The sequence below is a fragment of the Aulonocara sp. 'chitande type north' Nkhata Bay genome, linkage group LG16 (assembly GCF_057382095.1).
Source record: "Aulonocara sp. 'chitande type north' Nkhata Bay isolate Kocher_YH1m ecotype deep benthic linkage group LG16, A_spYH_male_GT1.1, whole genome shotgun sequence".
Classification (NCBI taxonomy): domain Eukaryota; kingdom Metazoa; phylum Chordata; class Actinopteri; order Cichliformes; family Cichlidae; genus Aulonocara; species Aulonocara sp. 'chitande type north' Nkhata Bay.
Window position 1 is genome coordinate 385001 of NC_141359.1, and position 19779 is coordinate 404779.

General features: G+C 45.2%; 3 long non-coding RNA genes across 3 annotated transcripts; all 3 read right to left on the reverse strand.

Annotated features, from left to right (window-relative positions):
- Positions 1 to 751: 751 nt before the first annotated feature.
- LOC147310715 (uncharacterized) lies at positions 752 to 1385 on the reverse strand. Its single transcript, XR_015125513.1, has 3 exons — positions 1304 to 1385; positions 1060 to 1230; positions 752 to 980 (listed from the first exon to the last, which is right to left on the reverse strand). It is a non-coding gene; the product is annotated as an uncharacterized LOC147310715 (long non-coding RNA).
- A 4362-nt stretch (positions 1386 to 5747) lies between these two features.
- On the reverse strand, positions 5748 to 6498 carry LOC147310716 (uncharacterized). Its single transcript, XR_015125511.1, has 3 exons — positions 6417 to 6498; positions 6173 to 6343; positions 5748 to 6093 (listed from the first exon to the last, which is right to left on the reverse strand). It is a non-coding gene; the product is annotated as an uncharacterized LOC147310716 (long non-coding RNA).
- A 6379-nt stretch (positions 6499 to 12877) lies between these two features.
- Positions 12878 to 14456, reverse strand: LOC147310717 (uncharacterized). The gene is made up of 5 exons (XR_015125412.1): positions 14330 to 14456; positions 14053 to 14124; positions 13733 to 13811; positions 13296 to 13364; positions 12878 to 12943 (listed from the first exon to the last, which is right to left on the reverse strand). It is a non-coding gene; the product is annotated as an uncharacterized LOC147310717 (long non-coding RNA).
- Positions 14457 to 19779: the final 5323 nt, after the last annotated feature.

Sequence of the window (19779 nt, forward strand, 5' to 3'; positions counted from 1 at the left end):
ACCGCCATTTACCTTTGCCATGTCTGTATGATTTGTGCAAGAGACGTGTCTGTTGCCTGTGGCCATGTTGTATTGTTCCAGCTGGAAGCGGGGAGAAACCGATGATCCAGACAAGTGTGTTTCTGTTATACATAAAACATCAGCAAGGCTGAGTTCATGGTGGCATCTCATGTCCTCCATGTGAGTTGGGAGACCTTGTGCATTATGATGGATAATTGTCAACGTGGGGACTGTGGGATCTACTGATTTTAAGAATTGCAACAGTGGTCTTGCATTCTCAAATGATGCATGTCTCATATTTTTGAGTGCATCTGTGATGGCAGGATCAGCATAGATTTTCTTTTCATCAAAGTCTGTGATGTACAGTCCTTTAAGTGAGGTTGTGCGGCTGAGTGCAACATAGGCCATTCCAGGTTCAAAAACATGCTTCAAGCATACTACTGCTGATTCCATTGTCATGCCTTGTACTTTGTGAGCTGTACATGCAAAGGCCAATTTCATTGGAAATTGCCTGCGAACCACTCCTTTTTTTACTTTTGCATTCTTCACATTTCTCAATATACACAAGATTGTCTGAGGATCCTTGTATTTTTCTGCGAAATTTTTGCCCAGAATTTTCAGCAGATCTGCATTGTAAGATTGAAGACACAATCCAAGTATTCTTCATAAGTTAAGTTGCATTTGTGAAGCAGCTCAGACAAGTCTTCAAATGAGGAATTTGGGTCACTGTCACGGCTCAACGGCACGAGGGAACAGGGATGGACACAGGCGCAGAAACCAACCCGGAAGCGAGGTGACAGAAAACAAATGATTTATTTCCGCCCACAGGAAAACAAAGGTGAAACACAAAGCGACGCCACCACACTAGTGGCGCGTAGGATTCGTCTGTGATAATGAGGGCGACCTAGACACCTCTAGGAGACGGCTGAACAGCGGGGACAGCGGGGAGGTAGAAACAGGACTAGGTAGGGGCCGGGGCACTGGAACAAGAGGAGATCACGATCAGAGGGATCCAGCAGACAACCAATAATCCTCCGCAGTTGAATTGAATTGCCTTACTTGGTTTCAGATGGAGGGGACAGGTGGAGCGGAAAACCCGGAAGCGGTCGAGGCGTGGGGAGGCAGGCAGGTGAGCAGTGGGCCGGCAGGCCACGTTGTGTGAGCAGCTGGCGGCCCAAGTCCAGGAGGACGGGAGCGAGGGGAACAAGATCTCCACTCCGGGTGCTATCGCTGAGGACAAGAAAAGACAGGTCAGTCATCACACGGCGTTAAGACAAGGTTTAGGATGCTCCACTGAACTAACATGGGAATAGCAGATACTCAGGCGATGAGTGGTTGAGAGCGCAGGTCTGATATACCGCTGGCACGATTGCTCACAGGTGGTCATCCAGGGAGGGGCAACCGGACTCCGCCTAAAGGAGGAGGAGCCGCTGTCTGAGACCTGCAGGTGCCCAACCAGACCATGACACCACCCCCCCCCCTCAAGGGTCGCCTCTCGGCGACCGGCCTCTGTAGAATGCCGAAAGCAAGGCGGGGTCGAGAATCCGGGACCGGGGAACCCAGGACCTCTCCTCCGGCCCGTACCCCTCCCAGTCGACCAGGAACTGCCTGCCCCTTCCCCGGCGGCGTACATCCAGGATGCGGCGGACCGTGAAGGCAGGATGCCCACCGATGAGCCGGGCGGGCGGCGGGGCAGCAGGAGGCGGGCACAACGGACTCACAACAACCGGCTTGACTTGGGAGACGTGGAAGGTCGGGTGGACCCGTAACGAGGAGGGCAACTTTAGCCTGACCGCGGAGCGGCCAACCACCCGCTCCACCTCAAAAGGACCGATGAAGCGTGGGGCCAACTTGCGGGAGTCCGTCCTGAGGGGAATGTCTCTGGCAGATAGCCACACCTTCTGTCCCCGGGCGTAGGCAGGTGCCGCCTTGCGGCAGCGATCCGCGTAGCGGCGCTGGCGGGCGACGGACAGGCCCAAGGCCCGGCGGGTGCGCGACCACACCCGTCGGCAGCGTTGCAGATGGTGCTGGACGGAGGGGACCTCAAGGTCGGTCTCGCGCTCCGGAAAAAGGGGTGGCTGGTAGCCGAGAGAGGCCTCAAAAGGCGAGAGACCCGTCGCTGACGAGGTGAGGTAGTTGTGTGCGTACTCCGCCCACGGCAATAACGATGACCAGGAAGCCGGGTTGGAGGCAGCGACGCAGCGGAGAGTGGCCTCCAATTCCTGGTTGAGGCGTTCAGTCTGACCATTAGTCTGAGGGTGGTGTCCAGAGCTCAAACATGGCTTCGCTCCCAGGGATGTACAGAACGCCCTCCAGACCTGCGATGTAAATTGCGGTCCCCTGTCTGAGACGACCTCCGAGGGTATCCCGTGCAGCCTAAACACATGGTCGACTAGCAGATTAGCGGTTTCAGTGGATGTGGGGAGTCTCTCGAGGGCGACAAAGTGAGCTGCTTTGGAAAACCTGTCAACCACAGTGAGGATCGCGGTCTTGCCAGAAGAAACAGGTAGACCAGTAACGAAATCCAAAGAAATATGCGACCAGGGGCGCCGTGGAATAGAGAGAGGCTGCAGCAACCCAGCCGGGCGTTGCGTGTTAGATTTGCCCCTAGCACAAACACAGCAGGCGGCCACATACTCCTTGACATCTTTATCAATAGACCCCCACCAGAAATACCTTTTAATAAGGGCACTCGTCCGCGCGCCTCCTGGATGGCAGGAGAATCTCCCCTTGTGGACCCAGTCGATCACTTTGGAGCGGGCCGCCTTAGGGACAAAGCGGCGGTCAGGGGGCCCTGTGCCGGGGTCCGGCTCGGTCTCCAGTGCCCGACGGATGTCCTCCTCCACCTCCCACGTGAGGGAACCAACCTTGACTCTCGCAGGGAGGATGGTGGGCACGGCGGACGACTCCCCCGCGGCGTCAAACTGCCGGGAAAGGGCATCCGGTTTCACGTTGCGGGACCCTGGGCGGTAAGAGATTGAAAAGTTAAAGCGACTGAAAAACATGGACCAGCGTGCCTGACGTGAGTTCAGTCTCTTGGCTGCACGAATGTACGTCAAATTCTTGTGATCTGTCCACACTATGAATGGGTGCTCCGCCCCCTCGAGATAGTGCCGCCACTCCTCCAAGGCCAGCTTCACAGCCAACAGTTCCCTATCCCCCACGTCGTAATTCCGCTCAGCAGGTGATAAACGACGGGAGAAAAAGGCGCACGGATGGAGCTTGGACGCCGTGCCGGAGCGCTGGGATAACACCGCCCCCACCCCGATGTCAGATGCATCCACCTCGAGAATAAACTGTCTCCCGGGGTCGGGGTGAACCAAAACCGGCGCCGAGGTAAACAGTGCCTTTAACTTGGTAAACGCTGCTCCGGCCTCCTGGCTCCAAATAAAAGGGAGCTTCGGTGACGTCAGCCGGGTCAGCGGCGCTGCTACCTGGCTGTAGTTCCTGACGAAGCGCCGGTAGAAGTTTGCGAAGCCCAAGAAGCGCTGCAGATGCCGCCGGGACGCAGGTACGGGCCACTGCACGACTGCCGTAACCTTAGCCGGGTCAGTCTTCACCTGCCCCCCCGCGAGGACGTAGCCCAGGAAGGAGACGGAAGGTGAGTGGAACACGCATTTCTCCGCCTTTACGTACAATTTGTTTTCCAGCAACCGCTGCAGCACGGCTCTGACGTGCGCCCGATGTTCCACCACGTCTTTGGAAAAAATCAGAATATCGTCGAGATAAACGAAGACGAAGCGGTCCAGGAAATCTCGCAGGACGTCGTTCACCAGGTTTTGAAAGACCGCCGGGGCGTTTGTGAGACCGAAGGGCATCACTAAATATTCGAAGTGCCCCAAGTGAGTGTTAAAAGCGGTTTTCCACTCGTCGCCCTCCCTGATTCTGACGAGGTGATATGCATTCCTGAGGTCTAACTTGGTAAAAATGGTGGCACCGTGAAGCGGCTCAAAGGCGGAACTGATCAGCGGCAATGGGTATTTGTTTTTTACTGTTATGTCATTAAGCCTCCTGTAATCAATACAGGGACGGAGCGAGCCGTCCTTCTTACCGACAAAGAAGAATCCGGCCCCGACAGGCGAAGAGGAGGGTCTGATGATGCCGGCCGCCAGGGAGTCCTTTATGTACTTTTCCATGGCTGCCTTCTCAGGATGAGACAGATTGTAAAGGCGGCTCGTGGGTAGGGGGGAGCCCGGTAACAACGTAATGGAACAGTCATATGGCCTGTGCGGGGGCAGTGCTTGGGCTTTGTCCTTGTTAAACACCTCCCTCAAATCGTGGTACACTGACGGTACGACAGAAAGGTCCACGGCAGCACTCGCGTCACGTGCGGGCTCGGCAACGGCTGACGGCGGGGCTGAGACGAGACAATTGGCATGGCAAAACGGGCTCCAACTTATTACTTTTTGCCCAGCCCAATCCAGATGTGGGTTATGTAGCTTTAGCCAGGTGAAACCAAGGACGATGGGGATGCTGGAGGAATGGAACGTCAGGAAGGGGAGCCTTTCCCTATGGTTGCCTGAGGCGACTACAGTAACAGGAGCGGTACGGTGAGTGATGTGGGAGAGAACTTGGTTATCCAGTGCTTTAACTGGGAGGCTAGACTCCAACTCGAACAGGGGAATATTCAGTTGCTTGGCTAGTTTCATATCAATGAGACTCTGCTCAGCGCCCGAATCGATTAACGCCCGGGACGTGTGGGTTGCGGAGCCGAGCAAGAGCGTAACCGGCAACAGGAAGCGGGGCTTAGAATCACTATAGGTACCGCCCACCCGTATCCCCGGACTTACCGGCGGGCGTCCCCTTTTCCCTTCTCCGGACAGGCGGCAATGAAATGCTCCGCGGAACCGCAGTAAAAACACGAACGAGCGCGGCGACGTCTCTCTCTCTCTTGCGGAGACAACCGGGATCGCCCGAGCTGCATGGGTTCCGGTTCCGGGTCAGCCCTCTCCCCAGCGACTGGGGCTGATGGCTGAACCGGAAGCGGCGACGGGGGAATGTAAACAGGTGACGCACGCCGCACTGGCCGACGGGTGCTGGAGTTCCTCTCCCGCTCTCGCTCCCACAGTCTGTTGTCAATGCGAAGCGAGAGCGTGGCTAACTCCTCGAAGGTAACCGGTTCGTCACGGGACGCTAGCTGATCCTTCATGTCCTCGTTAAGCGACTGCGAGTAGACTCCCTGAAGGGCTTTATCGGGCCAGCCGACTGCCGCTGCGGCGGTGCGGAAGTCGATCAAGTAGTCCGCGATGCTACGGCGGCCCTGGCGGAGATTTAACAGCCAGCGAACCGCACTGCCCACCGAGACGGGGTGGGCAAAAGTCCTTTTGAATTCGCCGAGAAAAGCATCGTAGCTACAGGACGGCAATGGGTGTGTGCTCAGGTAAGCCTCGGCCCAATTCAGGGCTCGGTCGCGCAGTTTCCCGATTATATAAGAAACTCGAACCGTGTCCGAAACGAAAGAGCGGGGCGAACGTCCGAACGCCAGCTCGCACTGTAACAGAAAACCGCTACAGGCCCCTGGGTCACCCGCATACGGCTCCGGCTCTGGGGAGGCCGCGTCGCGAAACAGGTGACCCCGCTGGGGCTCGGGATCCGCCGCGGGCTGAGGCAACGGCGCGGTCGGGGCGGGCAGCGCTGAGCTACCGGCGGCGGGTTCCGACTCCACCGAGGGTTGAAGGGACTGAATGTCGGATTGCATTTTAGCCTGCTCGTCTGTGAGTGTGTGCACTTGAGCCAGTAGGTACTGCAGCGTCTGTTCGTGGCTACCGATAATAGCCCCCTGCTTACTGATCGCTACGCGGGCTGGGTCCGCTGTGTCCATATAACTGGCCTGAGTATACTGTCACGGCTCAACGGCACGAGGGAACAGGGATGGACACAGGCGCAGAAACCAACCCGGAAGCGAGGTGACAGAAAACAAATGATTTATTTCCGCCCACAGGAAAACAAAGGTGAAACACAAAGCGACGCCACCACACTAGTGGCGCGTAGGATTCGTCTGTGATAATGAGGGCGACCTAGACACCTCTAGGAGACGGCTGAACAGCGGGGACAGCGGGGAGGTAGAAACAGGACTAGGTAGGGGCCGGGGCACTGGAACAAGAGGAGATCACGATCAGAGGGATCCAGCAGACAACCAATAATCCTCCGCAGTTGAATTGAATTGCCTTACTTGGTTTCAGATGGAGGGGACAGGTGGAGCGGAAAACCCGGAAGCGGTCGAGGCGTGGGGAGGCAGGCAGGTGAGCAGTGGGCCGGCAGGCCACGTTGTGTGAGCAGCTGGCGGCCCAAGTCCAGGAGGACGGGAGCGAGGGGAACAAGATCTCCACTCCGGGTGCTATCGCTGAGGACAAGAAAAGACAGGTCAGTCATCACACGGCGTTAAGACAAGGTTTAGGATGCTCCACTGAACTAACATGGGAATAGCAGATACTCAGGCGATGAGTGGTTGAGAGCGCAGGTCTGATATACCGCTGGCACGATTGCTCACAGGTGGTCATCCAGGGAGGGGCAACCGGACTCCGCCTAAAGGAGGAGGAGCCGCTGTCTGAGACCTGCAGGTGCCCAACCAGACCATGACAGGTCGCAGAGCAAATCTCTCAATGGCTGGAGTTTTTCTTTGGCCTCTTTCATTTTTTTTTGCGAGAGCCATTCGTCTGTTCTTTTGCTTTTCATTTGTGCCTTTCTCCTTACTTGTGCTATGCTGCTTATCATTGTGATCATCATCATCATCTGGGCTTGGGAAAGTGATCATTGTTTGGTCTACGGGTAGTTTGGGGAACCCAAACCTACATGACACATTACCTTTTTTACAGGATTTGGAGTGATTTCTGCTGTGGACTTGAACCTCAGACACAATTTTGTAAAGTTCAGGATCGGCATTTTGGTCAGGCATCTTACATGTTATGTACTTGTCAATAAATTTGTACACGTGGTCTTCAAGGTCACTTCCATATTCAGGTGCATCTTTGACCCAAACCAGTAAATGGATATAAGGGATACCTCTGGCCTGAAACTCCAGTCGATAAAAGTAATCTTCTACTTCACCGATGGGCTGTGTGCCGGGGACAGGATCAGTGTTGTTATTAGTGCATCGACTCTTTTTTCAAACAATCGCATCACAGTCACAGGGTTGCTTCGGAGAATTTCACACTTTGTGTTCCAGTCAAGCTGTGAAAAATCCACCTGTTCACCTTGTTGAGTTTTTATGACCTCAACAACCTCAGGCCATCTCATTTCAGCAGCTGAAAATGTCAGGAAAACGTTGGCTTTCCTAACTGTCTGACCATAGCATGTAGGTCTTTCAGTGCCTTCTCCCAATAGGCTGGAGTACCTCTCAGAGGTTTCATGAAGCGTGTTGCGTCTTTGTTATTTATCAGTTTCTCCACTTCGTCTTTATTTTGAAGCATTCTGTTAGAAATTTTACGTCCATCCTTGGTGATTGCCTTTCCTTTGAGCAATTGGATGGACATGCTGTTTGTAGCCATGTGTGTTTCTGTTACAAATTGCAAAGAATAGGTAGCTTTGGTCAGTTGCAAACCGTGTGTCTGCAGAGAACAGCTGTGTATTAAAATACATGCTTGGGGAAAGTTTAACTTGTCTGGCTTCATCTAATGTGTTCTGTCCAGTTGGGAACTGCACAGGAAAGGTCATGGCTTCAAGTTTAGGAACAGAGAAGAAGCCAACAGGTCTATTTCCTTGGGCGGGTGCAATGCTAAATATTCCTTCACCATATGATAAAATGTCCTGTGCTATATCTGGTGGTTGCATAAAGGTGTCTAGAACAAGACCAGGTCAAAGTTCTTCCTTTTCTTTCTCCATAACTTGTAAGGGCTCTCCATTTGACTGTTCAGGCTCCATTAGTTGGTTTACATCATGACATGGCTCAAGCAGTCCAGCTGTTGTATCCTCAGTGGTTCTTCTTTCTGGTACAATTTGCTGGTCGAAGTTTCTGGGCAGTGCATCTTGAATATCTGCATCAGCAGTGTCATGTTCCGTCTCGATTATCTGATTACTTGTCTCAGCTAAACTATGGACACGCACACACACACACTTACACTGATAAGCACTCACTCATCCCCCCTCCCTTTCCAACGCCTTCGATGCTTGTGCCCTACCGGGGAAGATAGCAGTCAACTGGACCAGCACAGATATGCTGCAGGACCGGATGCGCTGTCTACACCGGTTCTCTCTTACCCTTTACCCGCCCCTGTTGCTTGTCTTGTGTTTCTATGTTGTATTGATAGTCATGTGCTTTTTGTGCTGAGGTGTTTTTTCTGTTATCAAACTGTTCTCCCACTAGGAGCTCAGTCTGAGTGGAGTTTTTTTTCTCCTCCTCTTACCTCATGTAGTGTATTTTCGTTGTTTTTTCCTATCAGCCTACCTCTCTGACATGTCTGCCCAATGTGATGTTTGTGTAAAGTTGGTCAGAAGATTCCTTTGTAAGTGCGCATGCACCATTAGCGTGCTGCCTGCTGTAACCCTAATTTCCCTCGGGATGAATAAAGTATTCTGATTCTGATTCTGATACTTGTGGGATCAGCAAAAGTAGCTTCATCATCAATAGATACATCTTTGTATTCTGAATGCATCTCTTTTAGCTTTGATAATCCTGCTAACACGTTCTTCATGTTTACAGTGTAGAAGTGTTGGTAACCTTTGAATCTGATGCGTCTCTTCAGTTGTACCTGCAGGAGCTGGGCTTCACTGTTAGGTCTGGGAAGACAGTTTACTGTGGTTTCCACATCCGATGGTACACAAACAACAGCCCCATGTACGGCTCTTTGCTGTCCTTTTGGTAATGCAATGATTTTTGCAAACGGGAGAATTTTAGCAGTCAGTTGTCGTTCTAGTACATTTAATCGACTCAGTTCAATTGGAATGGTTGCTAGTGCTAAATTGTTTGCTACTGCGATGGATGGCATCTTGCCTCTTTGTAGGTGGTTGTCACAGTTGTAGCAAATCCACTCTTCCATTCTTTGTTTTGGGAAAGTACAATTAGCTGAGCATTCCCTGTCACAAACATGGACAAATTTTCCAGTCAAGCAAGTGGCAACAATGTTACTATTAGTAACATACTTTGATCTTTTGCAGTGTTTAACTTGATTAGGAAACAGAGTTCTGTGGCACACTGTACAGGCATGGGTGGGTCCTAACTGAATTGTTTCACGGAAAGCTAATGTGGCTGCTTGCATCACACTGTTCACTACAAGCTGGGGCTGTGCTTCAGACTATGGACCCTGCTGGAACTGTGTTACTAGTCGTCTGTATTTCTTCTTTATTCTCTGTGCACACAACTTTTTATAAATGGCAAAAGATGCAGTGGTAGCCATTTTGTGTCTCTGGTACTGGGCACAGCGCTGTATATGGTGCAGTCTGAATTGTGAGTCATTGTGATACTTGGCATAAATTGATTTTTTTTGTTTGTGCCTGTAGTTTGGATCAGATGCATATTTTGTTCTTATGTATTTTTTCATTCTGCTTTGAAAGTCAGTATCCGTGTTGTACCTTTGGACCAGATATTGCTTCTGTCTGGTTTGAAAGCTTGCATCCGTGTTGTACTCCTGAACCACATATTTTTTCTGTCTGATTTTAAAGTTGGGATCCGTAGAATATCTTCTGATAATGTAGTCCCTCTTCTTTTGTTGAAAATGAGAATCACTTTGGTACTTCTTCACCTTGTGGGCTTTTATTACTCCCTGAATTTGAGGATTTGCATAATAATTTCTGTACGATAACAGTTTGTGTTTGTTGTAATGACAGTTTACAGCATATTGAGTTTTCAAAGTCTGTAATTTTTTCATTCGAAATTCATGACAAGTTGCATACAATCCTTTTCGTGCCTTTTTTTGTTCGTCTTCTTTGTCACTTGTCACAGATGAAGATTTATCTTTAGGTTCTACATTCTGCCTCTGATTTTTTTGAGCTTGACAAATAGCTTTCTGACGTTGTCGTTTATTTAATTTGCACACATTCCTTGCTGTTTCTCTTTCATTATCAAGTTCAAGACTTTCTTCTTGTTCTTTCCTGATGTTGCTTGTTGGATCGACAGATGTTTCAAGCTGATGTTCACATGAAGCCATTTTGTCTTGTGACGAGTTTGAACTATTTTCTAACATTGTCATGCAAGTTTGGGCTGATTCTGGTTGAGGCACTTGCACAGTGGGATTTGTGATTTGTGGTTCATCATTTTGTGGTGATGATGTAGCTGCTGCTCGAGTTGACTGTGCAGGCTGTTCATTGTGAGTGCCGACTCTTTTGAAAGAAACAGGCACAAACTCATATCTTGCATATTTGCCTTGATTTTGAAAAAGGTTATGCAGGTGGGTGATCAGGTCATTCACATGAGTGAAAGTGAGCATGACTGCTGTTCCATTTGGCTGGGGTAAACCTGCTGCACTTCTTGAATGTGAATCAAATAATCCATACCTCCCAGATTTGTCACGGAAAACTGCAATGCACTGAGGTGAGACCATGAGCAAAGCATAGTTCACATCTGTTGACAGACATACAGGGCGACTAGCAAGAGGCAACCACCACTCTGTTCTTTGAGGACTGTTCTCTGCTGCTTCCAGATATCCAGAACTTATGTCATCCATTTTCACACTGTAGACATTTATGTCAGTATGAAGTTCTTTGGTCCTTCATACAGGTCCTCCATCTGACCATGGAGGACCTGGTCAGGATCATCTGACCAGGTCCTCCATGGTCAGATGATCCTGTGTATAACGCTTCTCCTGCAGAAGATTTGTTTTAATCCAACAGTAGAGTGCATCTCCCTGTTCAAGCACCTTATCAAGTCGGGTTGTGTTGAACTGGTATTCCTCAATAAGTTAGGCCAGGAATGTGAGGGCATTACATGTGCACTGATGATTTCGAGAGAAATCTGTGTACCTTTCATCACTTTGACAATGAGTTGCACTGACACACCAGAAGTGCTGAACTGCGTTGCTCTGTAACTCAGAGCAACGCAACAAGCAAAAACATGTCACTCTTGGTACAACGATGTAAGACATTTTTTTTAAGTGACAAGGGTTGTATAAATTTAGATTTTCTTGTAAAGTAAAAACATTTTTTTTTAACTATGGTAAAACAATGAAGCAATGTTCAGGGAAATTAAGCTAAATTATATCACTCCTCAATCATATTACAGCATAATCTAAAGATATGCAGTATCAGATAAGCCAGAAAGAGACAGGCAGAAAGAGTGTGACAGGGACAGTGAGAGAGAGTGAGAGAGAGCAGAGGTGGGAAGTAAAATGATAAATATTTTAGATATCTGTAATTTGCTTGAGTGCTGTTTTTTCAATGACCTTTGTAAAAGGTCATATCTGTACCTTCTGCTCCTCATACTGTATTTTCAAAGCAGTTAATTACTTATCATATAACACATTAGCTGTGTCCCAAAACGTTGGCTGCATCCTTCGGAGGACCCGGCCTTTGCGGTCTACGTGGGCCGGGTCCTTCGAAGACCGCGAAAGTTCTCGACTGTCTCACACTTCTGTTTAAGCAGTTTTCTGTTTGACGTTTATTCAGCTGTGTGAAAATCCCGGAGGAACCCACCCAATGGATTAATAATGTTTTGTTTAATCTAATAATCTTTAATCTAATAATATAACTTTGATCTCAGCCAAACCGATTTACTCCGGAACAAATCAAACATAGAAAAAAGCCACACAATTAAAATTTTAATTTTAAGTCATCCAAGTGACTTGCATATCATATTTAACCTGGGTAGCGAAAGAGCGGGGGTCTGAAAACGATTAAGCCGGGAGTCCGCTGCTCTCGCTGGCTGGAGTCACCATTGACACCCCCCCCCCCCCCCCCCAGCTTGCTATCAAGCGGGTGGGTAACAGATGTCTCCGAAAACATTGGCGCACTTTTGCAAATATACGATGTCTTGATAAACCAACCAGATATTTGTAATTTACACAGCTACTTTCTCGCCTGAAAATGTTAAAAGTTTGTTTTGTGACCCAGAAACATTAATAAGACTAATTTTAAAACTTAGTAGCGGCCGCCAGTTTTTGGCAGCTGAAATTTGGCTGGGCCGCGCTATGAATTCTGGGATATGATGGGCCACAAAGAACACACCCGACCCATCCTTCAAATTCAAGGAAATGAAGGACGCATTTGTCGGCCGCATTTGAAGGAGTCGACGAATTGGGACAGCCTTTGTCGCCTGGCTGTGACGTAATTGGCCTTCAAATGCGGCTTCCGGAGGATGCAGCCGACGTTTTGGGACAGCTTTTATTTTAGGTTGCTGCCGGACTTCAAACGTCAACTAAATTGCAGCCTAAATACAAACATATGAAAGGAAATCCTGTTTACGTATTATTCGTAAGAGGATCTCAGATGCTCTTAAATCAGATGTAATTCATTCACTGATTTCAGATTAAAACAGATGGTTCTGTACATGTGACATTAAAACACGTTTCATAGTTGTGTTACATTTTGTAAAAAAATTACACAATAGTCAGTTACAGGTTAAATGTGATAGAAACAGAATACACTGACATCCATCTTGATAAAAGATGAGTGTCACAAAGCCATGTTCGTATGTATTTGCACTGCTTTTCACTGTGGATGTCAATTTATCTGAAGCTTTAAGTATAAAATGGTAATGAAAAATTTTTTTCTGAACAATATATATAGAAATATTTAAATAGACAGACAGATAGAAATAGCTATCGAGATGTCTGCATTTTAGGAATCTGATGAAAGAAATGTTTAGTCTAACATTTTAGTATATTTAATACGAATTAGCTAGCATACTTAAGGTGAAAGACTAAATATCAACCCTGGTGATTATACAGCAAAGATCACATGTATACTAATTGGTTATAGACATTTGTGGGCATACCTTTTTAGGTGGAGAATTTGATGCCGTGTGGAAATCATCAGTTGCCCAGACTCGTTTTGCTGGTGGACGAGTGTCTGAAATCTGATAATGATTAATACAGTTAATCAAAATTAGAAAACCTACTAACAGATTTGAAACACAGTGTAACACTGGATACTTTAAAGAAAACATGAAACAGTAGTGGTTACTAAACTTACAAAGCAATAAAAAAAATCCCAGCTGTTTGCATAACTACTAAGAGATTTGAAAGTGAGTGTAACTTTAGAAACTTTAAAGAAAACCTGGAACAGTAGTGGTTACGTAACTAACAAAAGCGATACAAAATTCTTGCTGTTTGCATAATGCTAACATGTAACATATGTCTTTAATATTTAATGGTAATGTAACTGTCCACTATAAATCCTTAATGGTGGAAAGCTTTTTTTAAATTTACCTTGCTGACTGGAGGACATAAGGAGGTGGGTCTATTCTCCATTTCCAAGGACCTGGCTGGTGATGTCTGCTAACCCAGGAAAAACAGTATATAATGCTAAGACATTAAGTCACCTGACACATTAATTTCACTTTAAAATGCAATGCATTGCATGAACTGTTATGCCAGTTGGGTAACATTACAAGATAGAAATGGTCAACTGTATGGGTAAGTGTTATAAAAATATATTGTATGTGCTCACTACCACATCAGAATTACCTGTTCAGCGCTATTAAAAAAATAAAAACACTTGTCATATTTGTCTTTTGTTTTGGATAGAAATTAGACAAAATTGAGTTAGCAAACATGCTTTAAGTGAAAGACTACATATCAACCGTGGTTATTACACACCAAAGATCAGATATATACAGACTGGTTATACACATGGGTCGGCGTACCTTTTTTAGGTGGAGAATTTGATAGCGTGTGGAAATCATTTCCCCAGGATCGTTTTGCTAGTAGACGTGTGTCTGAAATCTGATAAGAGGTTATGTACAATTAGTAAAAATTATAAAACCTACGAACAGATTTGAAACAGACTGGAACATTTGATACTTTAAAGAAAACATGAAACAGTGCTTACTAAACTTACAAAGCAATAAAAAAAATCCTTTCTGTTTACATAATGCTGACATGCAACCATAAATATGTCTATGACATGTAATTGTATTGTAATTGTCGTAAATTCTTAATGGAGTAATGTGTTTTCGATATTTACCTTGATACCTGGGGAACATAAGGAGGTGGGTCTATCCTGTGTTTCCAAGGATGACCTGGCTGGTGCTATCTGCTAACACAGGAAAAAGGGTATAGAAGACATTAAGTGACCCGACACATTCATTTCATTTAAATGCTCTGCATACCATGCACTGTTATGCCAGTTGTGTGACATTATAACAAAAAATCCTAAACTGTATGGGTAGGTGTTCTAAACTGTCTCAAAATTGTTTCGAAAACTGTTCGACTGTCTGGGACCACTACCATATCTTCACTACCTGGTCAGACGGAAAACTACTGACTACATCATCTTGGTTGTGGCCAATGAGCATTGGGACAGCAGGATCGGCCAGGTCAAGTGGTTTCCAGCGCTTCTTTTGTGGCTGGGATCTTTTATTTTTTTTCGGCATCTGGTAGAATGTCAGCATAAAAACAGAATATTAATTGTCGGCATTTCAAGCATGAGATCACACCCAGCTTTCATTATAAGACAAGCATAATAAGCAGGTAGCTGCATTGGTAGCCCAAAGACTGTTTACTTCTGATGTATACTAGCAATTTGTTATTTTAACCTTTTGGTACATTGATAGACAAGATGATTACAAGAAAAATAAATCTCTTTTCTTTAAATAGACACGTTGATAGTGCTACTACCCGGTCTTAAGGCTTTGTTAATTAAAGTTCCATAACAGTTTGTATATTGTAATTGGGAAAGTGATTACCTTGAAAGCTGGGAGGCAGATTTGTCGACCACAACAGTTACTCCGTTTTGGTGTACAGTAATTGGGAAACTAATTACCTTGCAAAGCTGGGAGGCAGTGTTGTTGCTGGGGCTCTGGTAGAATACCAGCAGCAAGCAAACCCAGATGTTCACAGCTCCTACTCAACACCTCAAACTTTTCAAACAAATCTTACAAGAACAATTGGCAAAGTGATTGGCTTGCAAACCTAGGAGGAGGTCCTCTTTGCCCACAACAGTTTTGTTATAGAGTAATTGGAAAATTGGGTACCGTTGCAAGGCTGTGTCATGGTTCGAATTTGAGGAAGAGACAAACGACTGAAAAAGTCCATAGTGAGTCAATAAAGTATTTTATTAAAAACACATATATGTGGGGAAGATAGGCACTGCAAAACATCAGACTCCATCTCCCTCCGCAGGGAGCGCAGACAGAGTGTGGGAGGTCGGTCTTCCTCTTCGTCTGCACAAAGACAGAAAGCTTTATAGCCATTTATGACGTCAGAAGACTTCAGAAGAATTCCCTTATCTCCTTCTATGTCCTTCTATGGCTAAGAACAACAACATGTTCCAGATGTTTCCACTCCTGCTTTCTGGGAACGTAACCAATTGTGTATACAGAGTGTGCAGTTTTGTGAGTGTAGGTCCAAGCCAACAAAAGTTCACCGTGTCCTCATATGACTTCTTACTGCGGCCTGACTGGACCCACAGCTAAACTGGTGCTTTTCACCACATAATAGAGTATTACTTCTAGAATGGGTTTTATCCTGCGTGCTCTGAAATAAATGATAAATGATACATGATAACCTGATGATAAGTGATGCAGGCTAATGAAGTAATGATGAAATAATGACAGTGCATGTAAATGATAACAAAGTGACCGTAAAATAACATGTTTTCCTCAATAACTCCTCCTCTTGGGCTCGCTTGCGAGTCCAACTTCAACAAACACGTTATAACACTTATCAATCCCAACACCCCCGTTAGTTTCCAATTTTCCCACAGTTTCATGATCAGTGTTCCCAGGCTCTTCGTGATTAGAGTATCAAGTTATGAGTATAAAATTGTGCGATTAACGTACAAAACTATTACGATTCCTTTAAACTATCAATTACTTCAGACTAGAGCCCTAGCCTATTAGGAACCTGGAATGATTAAAATGAATTGCTGCTTGGCGCGTGACGCTCCTCTTCTTTCTTCACCTCCACCCAGGTTAGACTACTGGGGAGGAGGTGCACAGGGGGAGAGGATTATTCTGCCTCTATGTTCCCCCTGTGTTGGTTGGGGTGGAGCTTAGCTCCAGCAAGCTCTCTTCCGGGGCCACCTCCTCTTGGGCCTTCCTGGTCACCTCACACATGTTGACTCCCTACTGAGACCTGTACAAGAACGTTACACATTCTCTCTAAAACAATCTCCTGCCAACCTGTAAGCTTGTATAAAAACATCAGTCAGCAGTTACATGTTAAGCTCATTTAACTCATTTAACTAAAGTATTCAGCACAACAGACAAGTATCATGTTCAGGATTTCCCAAATCATTACATCACTCTTGTTGCCGCAATTTAATTTATCCCCAATTTAATCAGTGACTTCCCTTAAGCAATGTCACTCCACTTGTTTCATCCCTATAAGCGCCATATTAAACTGTTCCATAGAAACTGCATCTCTTATTTATTTTCTCATGTCACTTGTCTGTTTTCCACTGAATCCTCCACATGCCAAAACAAACATTAGCAAAACACATTTGACCATCTCGGGTTAGGCGTCAGCCATCCACATTCCAGAGGTGCTGTAAAAACATTTCCTGTAAAAATAATCACACTGTTTTCAAGACAGGATGTGTCTCCCACAGTGTAATCGCATCACCAAATCATAATAATATAAACACCGTTTCTTCACACATAAGCCCAGAAATCCTGTTGTAGGAAAACATTATTAGCAAACATCAACCACTTGCCAACTTAAAAAGAGTGTTAACACTGCGCAGGTGTGTACACACTTTCACAAACACAGAAAGTAGCATTTAAAGTTAAATCGTCATGCAACCTCAGATGTCGCTGTCCTTTTCCTGCTCCTGTAGAAAGAAACACATAAATTCATCCACCCTTTCGTCCTATCTAGGTGGAGGTTAACCTTGAGTCGTGGTCAAGTCTTATCAGCTTTTACCAGTGTTGTGGTTCGTTCGGTTTGGATCAGAGAAGAAACGCAGGCTGAATCCAGGTAAAGGTGTCAAAAATAGTGATCTTTATTACATACTTCTAAAAGAAGCATGGGAAGACAGAAATACAGCAAACAACAATCTTCTTCGGGCGGAGGCTCCTTTTTCCCTTTATATTACCCTGATGACGTCACACAGTTAGATCTTACTGGAAATGATATCAACTCTCCACACTGAACAAGATTACCTTATATAGACATCAGGATAAGACTTTTAGAGAAAAACAAGTGTGTTCTTATGTGTATTTTGTGAGGCTGTGTGTCCTTATAGAGAGAGGATGTCCTAACACGACCTCTTCTTATTAATACATGTGTATGTGAGACGTGAATCTTACGTAAGGTGTTGTGCAAGTTAGTTTTGGGTCTGACTACGTGCAGAACTGAATGTAGATGGCCAAGGTCCAACAGGATCCTCCGCTCAGATGGTGATACAATGCTGTGCAGCCCATTTGAGACTGATTAGAAGATGATGATGAGCATACACCAATATTCACTCAGATTAACATAGATATACTTCAGAGATTATGCTGTCATCAGATTCAACAATGATAAATGATTAATCAATGATGGTTATGATTATAAACTGTCACAATAAGAATACAAAATAAAATATCTCTTTTCCACACCAGTCAGTCAGTTTGTTTTATTTCCAGTCTTTCATCCATTCATTCTTTCATTCGTCCTTTTTCTTTCTTTGCTGATAGTGGAAACCATCGTCGCATTTAGATTTCCGCCCTCAGCAAGATGACGTCATTTCAAAAAGAAAAACAAGAACTTGAGATCGGATTACCTAGCTGAATCCTTTTTCGGGCAGGGACTCTCATTTCTAATTGTCCCCATAAGTGGTTTCCTCCAGAGCCCCTTTCAATGCGGAGAAACTCACTTACAACAATTTTTCTCGCCGACGTGTAATGCTTGTAATTTCCGATATGCAGATCTGCTTAAAGAAAAGATTCACAAACAAAAATCAGTGCACTGTTCCAAATATAAATCAAAAATCAAAAGTAAAACTTTAAAACAAAATTAAATAAAAAGAAGCCCGGGTCTTAGGACTTGTCACCGAATATTCTTTCTCTCATAGGTGAAAAAATACCAACTCTAAAACTTGGTGCCATGGTAAAACCTTCCCCATATTTCAGAAACCCCAAAATAAAACAAAACAAAACTCTCCTAGTTTCCCTCATTTAGTTTCAGTCATTTAGACTCTGGCTGCAGGATCCTATTTACTCCTGCTATCATGTTCCCCAAAACAATACTAATTCAGTCATCAATGTATCAGTTCTCAACCCACTCAATAAACCAAACAGGATGATGGTAACACTACTACCTACTTAAAATTGTGTTTGATCCTAATGAGCTAATCCTAATGAATTTCATTACTCCATTGCATGTGTGTGTGTCGTCCTCAAATGCTCTCTCAATTCACCCGTTGCCCTTCTGACCTTTTACCAGACCAGAGGCTCATCCTCCTCAATAAATGTTTTCATCAAGAACCCCTACTAAGAGCTTAGTAAAAGAATGCAACTTAGTCTTTCTGAAAGACACACACTGTTTAAACCTCCGAATGCAATATCTGTGCTGTAAATGATATTATTAATGCAATGGTGATGATGATTATTATTTAGCAATAGCAGTAAAATAATTTCCCTGCTCCACACTCCCTCTCTCGCCCTCTGGAACACCAGAGGTCGCAATACACTGTGCCCTCGCTCTGACCCTCTCTTGTGGTCCAGAGATCTTCTGCAAAGGAAACAAAACCCCATTTCCACTTTAATCAATTGAGTTTAAGCATATAAGCAATTACTCCTGCTTAAATTTCCTCGTAGCTAAATGCTACCCAGAAACAACTCCTGTGTGTTAACACTAACTTCACTTTAACCTCACATTTCCTATGTTATAACCTGTTTTGATATAACTCTTTTTATTTCCTTTGGCTCCTTTTAATGTAAAAATACCTTCTAATTCTAGTTTACCAGACTTAACCAAAATCTATGCTTTCCTTCCTCTTTGGTCCGTCTTTAAGTTCAGTTAAAAGCTAAACGAATTTGAGGCCTTTTGCCTGGAATCAATACTGTCATGTGTGTTTCTGGACTCTGTGTCTGTAAGCGTGTGCAATCCTTCAATGACTCATATCCTCCTCACAATAGATTGGCCAATCATAGCGCTAGCCAAAGGCTCGTGTCCCTCAAGAGACGAATTGAGCCACAACTCCTTTAAAGGCACAAAATGCAATATGTATAAAAAATCATTTCTCTTTATAAGCTCTCCCCTTTATCCTAAAAATAAATCTATGTAATAGAATAGAATAGAATAGAATTCAACTTTATTGTCATTGCACATGCACAGGTACAGGGCAACGAAATGCAGTTTGCATCCATCCAGAAGTGCTTTAGTGATATAGATATATTACAATATATATTAGCAATAATATAGATATGTGAGTATATTACAGAAATGGGTCTATTATGGTATGTTATAATGTACACGGTATGAAGTATGTTGTGAATATTCTATAACTATAAGTATGTACAGGCTGTAGTGAGTACAAGCTATGTACAGGATATGAACAGGATATAAATATGAAAAACTATACAGAATATGAAATGAAATAAATAACTTTACAGAATCTGGGATATACAGCTATACAGAAATGGGAACTATGCAAGTTGTAAACAGTTGTAGGATTAAAGATTATCGAATGTACAGAATGATTATTTACACAGAGCTATACAGTAGTGCAGTTAAGATAAGTGAGGGTGTAGATAGTTTCTACAGA